At 45.0% G+C, this 3,935-nt stretch overlaps 1 protein-coding gene across 1 annotated transcript in view; it reads right to left on the minus strand.

Moving 5' to 3' along the window:
* The window catches only part of LOC135219591 (dedicator of cytokinesis protein 7-like), a 492,066-nt gene that overhangs the window by 84,776 nt on the left and 403,355 nt on the right, over positions 1-3,935 (minus strand).

Genomic DNA, 3,935 nt, shown 5'->3' on the forward strand with positions numbered 1-3,935 from the left:
AATGCCTTTCTGGGAAAACAAACACAGCCAGCAAGGCAGTGGCAGGTGGTACTGGGAATCCTAACCTCCCTGGAGAAGCTAGTACCACAAGGAAGGCTACACCTTCGGTCCCTACAATGGAGGATGAAGGAGTTTTGGTCACCAATAGTAGATCACCCGTACGAGCAAATTGCCTTGTCGGCAGAAGTGAGGAAAGACTTGCTGTGGTGGGTGAACGACGACAATCTGACAGTGGGTGTCCCCCTTCAACAACCCTCTCCAGACCTCTTGCTGTTCTTGGATGCATCACTAGAAGGCTGGGGAGCCCATATGGAGGAGTTGATGGTGTCAGCAACATGGAGTTGCAAGGACAGAGAACTCCATATAAACGTGCTGGAGCTAAAAGCAGCATTTCTAGCTCTACAGGAATTCAGGGAGAGTACAGTGGTCCCCCCGTATTTGCGGGGGATGCGTACCAGACCCCCCCGCGAATAGTTAGAATCCGCGAATGTTTGGAACCCCTATAAAAACGCTAAAAACAGCCTATTTTGTTAGTTAAAACTTAAGAAAAACCACTAAAAATTTTCATACTTGGTTTTTTTAATAGTTTTATCACAAAAAGTGCATTTTATGATGAAATTGATAACAAAAACCAGGAATTTGTGGATATTTCTCATAGAAAAATACCGCGAATGCCCGAATTTTCCGCGAATAATGCAGGGAAACGTTCCCGAGAGAAATCCGCGAATGTGTGAGTCCGCAAATCCGGAGAACGCAAATACGGGGGGTCCACTGTAAAGGGACACTCAGTGGTATTGATGTCAGACAACACCACAGTATTAGTAGCTTATATAAACAAACAAGGAGGCCTAGTTTCTCCCATGGCAGTTTACATGTGATGACAGTTCAACTTCATCAGTGGGCTGTAGACATCAGGGCCAGGTATATTCCGGGAAAAAGAAACATAGTGGCCGACAAGTTGAGCCGCAGGGATCAGATTCTGGGAACGGAGTGGTCCTTGCACCAACAGGTAGTGGACAGGATGCTCATGTTGTGGGAAGGACCGATCATCGACCTATTCGCAACCAGGTACAACAAAAATTTGGAAGTGTATTGTTTGGTAGTCCCAGACGCAGAGGCAGTAGCAGAAAGATGCGCTACAACACCTTTGGGACAATCTGGACGTGTACGCATTTCCTCCATTTTGTCTAATCCGTCAGGTTCTGAACAGGGTAATGCGGTCTCAGAACCTCAAGAGGACCCTGGTAGCTCCATTATGGCCGAAGGCAGAGTGGTTTCCAGACTAATAGATGTGCCGAGAGAGTTACCCCCATGGAGCAACCTACTGTGTCAGCTGCACATGGAGAGGTACCACCAGTCGGTGAAGTCCCTATCGCTTCACGGGTGGAGACTGTCAAGTATCTCCTCCGAGCTAGAGGGTTTTCGCAGAAAGAAGCAACTCAGATGGCAGGAAACATCAGAAAATCATCTGCGACAGTATACCAAGGAAAGTGGGTCAGCATACTGTGATTGGTGTCGTAGAGAGGGAACTTGTCTCCACTTGGTACCACTATTCAGCAGTTAGCAGACTTTCTGATATATCTCAGAACAGAAAAGCATATGTCTGTATCTGCAGTGAAGGGGTACAGGGCTGCTCTAGCCCTAGTCTTAAGAATGAAAGGGGTGGACATTTCGTCTTCATGGGAGTTGGCCATGCTGATGAGGAGCTTTGAACAGTCATGTCCACCAAAGGAACTAGAAGCCCCAGATTGGGATCTGACCATGGTACTGAGTAGTCTGACAAAACCCCCCTACGAACCACTAAGGCAGTCTACAGATAGGAGCCTGACCCTGAAGACAGTCTTCTTATTGGCCCTGGCTTCAACCAAAAGGGTGGGGGAGCTACATGGCCTGTCATATCTCATAAAGCACTCGAGAGGTTGGAGGTCAATGGTATTTGAGTTTGTTCCAGAATTTGTGGCCAAGACCCAAAACCCAACAATAGTGGACGGCAGATTCGACTCCTTTGCCATACCTTCCTTGGCAGACTTTGTGGACAATGACAAAGATGAGATGCTTCTGTGCCCCGTCAGGGCACTAAGGGAGTACTTAAGAAGAACAAGGCACCTCAGGCCGGGGTGCCGGAGGTTGTTCGTAAGTACAGGACGGAACAAGAAGGAAGTGTCCAGGAATACAATATCGTTTTGGCTAAGGGAGACGATCAGAAATGCTTATATGACAGAAGACAGGGGATCAAATAGCCAGGTGGGAGCTAGAGCTCATGACATCAGGGGCTTGAGTGCTTCTTTGGCATTTAAGAAGAACATGTCTGTGGAGAGAATTCTGAAAGCTGGTGTGTGGAAACGCCAAACAACTTTCACCTCATTTTATTTGAAAGACGTTGCCCATAGATCCTTGGACACTTTTTCCTTGGGTCCAGTGGTGGCGGCCCAACAAGTGATATAGCTCATCCAGTACCCCTAGCGGGTAGGTTGCGTCTAGTCTACGATGAAGGTATGAAAGTAGAATGAATGAATGGGATGACTGGTCTTTTTTCTTTACTACTTTCTTCCTACTCCTTTAACTACGGGCAATATGAAGGAGGGTACCTTCATATGCTGGAACGGACTAGATGCAGGTGAGGTGGTCAGCCGTACTGTGAAGCTATCTTAGGTTATGATATACTTTTCAGTAGCAACACACCCCTCTAGATAATAGGGAAGAGAGGGGTGAGGGTGGATCCAGTTACAAGGGACAAGAGTAAACCATAGAATGGTATCAACACCCAGTGAGGGAAACCAATAGATTCGCTTATATCTTTGGTTCTAGGTTCATTGTCCATTCTCTTAGAATTTCCCTAATATATTCGGAAATGGATAAGGTGGCAAACTCCCAGTCAGTTGTAGAGACTTACCTCCCTCCAATAAGTAAGTCTATCCTAATGTTAAGACCGAAGGTTTGTTCCGTATATGAACAAATACCAAATTTGTAACTAATTTGTATTTTTCATAACTAACAAACCTGAGGTATTAACAGGTAAAGGCCCACCTCGAACCACCCCTCTAGCAGTCTAAAGTGTGTTAGAAATATAACTGATGGGTCACAGGTCGCCGTGGGCATTCTGGGTATGCATGCCCCGTGACCTGGTATAGATGCCAATAGTCAATCCTAATGTTAAGACCTCAGGTTTGTTAGTTATGGAAAATACAAATTAGTTACAAATTTGGTATGTTTCCAAAACTGGCTAATTTGGCAATGAACAAATTTGACAGTGGTTAAGTTGCAACATCAGAAAGTTTCCTCTTAAAGTTCTTCCTCTTTTCTTCCCCTCTTTATGAGAAAAGGGAGAGTGAAGTCTTTTGATACTAGGCAGCTGCCATTGTTAACCCCATCTTCTACGAGACTCCAATTTCTTCTTGCTGCTGGACCCAACTAAAAAGAGAGCGGTTTCCTCTGGTAAGATTCTATTAACCGCTTTGGAGTTGAGAGTTTTTTGCACGCTCAGCTTTCCGCATTATGGAGATAATGTCATTATTTGAAATGGCTGTAGCAGCCATGGATGATATAGCAAGAGAGATTGTTTCCCACTCTTCCTCAGTTTGTCCTCTTTGATGCCAGATGATGGAAGAAACTTCCCTATGTTCAGTCAGAGGTCTCTCTCTCTCTATTATTTAAAAAGGATCAAGGAAGTGAGACGAAATGTCAACAACCATTTTTTAGCAGCCTAAGGAAATCTGATTTATCGTTGTCGAAGAATGCCATCTCTTGTCTGTTCAATGCTCTGGTCAGAGAGGCACACTCAAATCTAGACTCTACTTTTTTACCTCCGCTGAAAGTAAGACTTCACAATGTACAAGCGGTAGTGACTACTACTTTCAGTTTCTGCAAGAATCTTTCTCTGGAGAAAGTTGTCAATGTGGTGCAGTGGAGTTCTAATTCCATATTTGTCTCACACT

This window comes from Macrobrachium nipponense, chromosome 1 (assembly GCF_015104395.2).
Source record: "Macrobrachium nipponense isolate FS-2020 chromosome 1, ASM1510439v2, whole genome shotgun sequence".
In the NCBI taxonomy this organism is placed as follows: Eukaryota; Metazoa; Arthropoda; class Malacostraca; order Decapoda; family Palaemonidae; genus Macrobrachium; species Macrobrachium nipponense.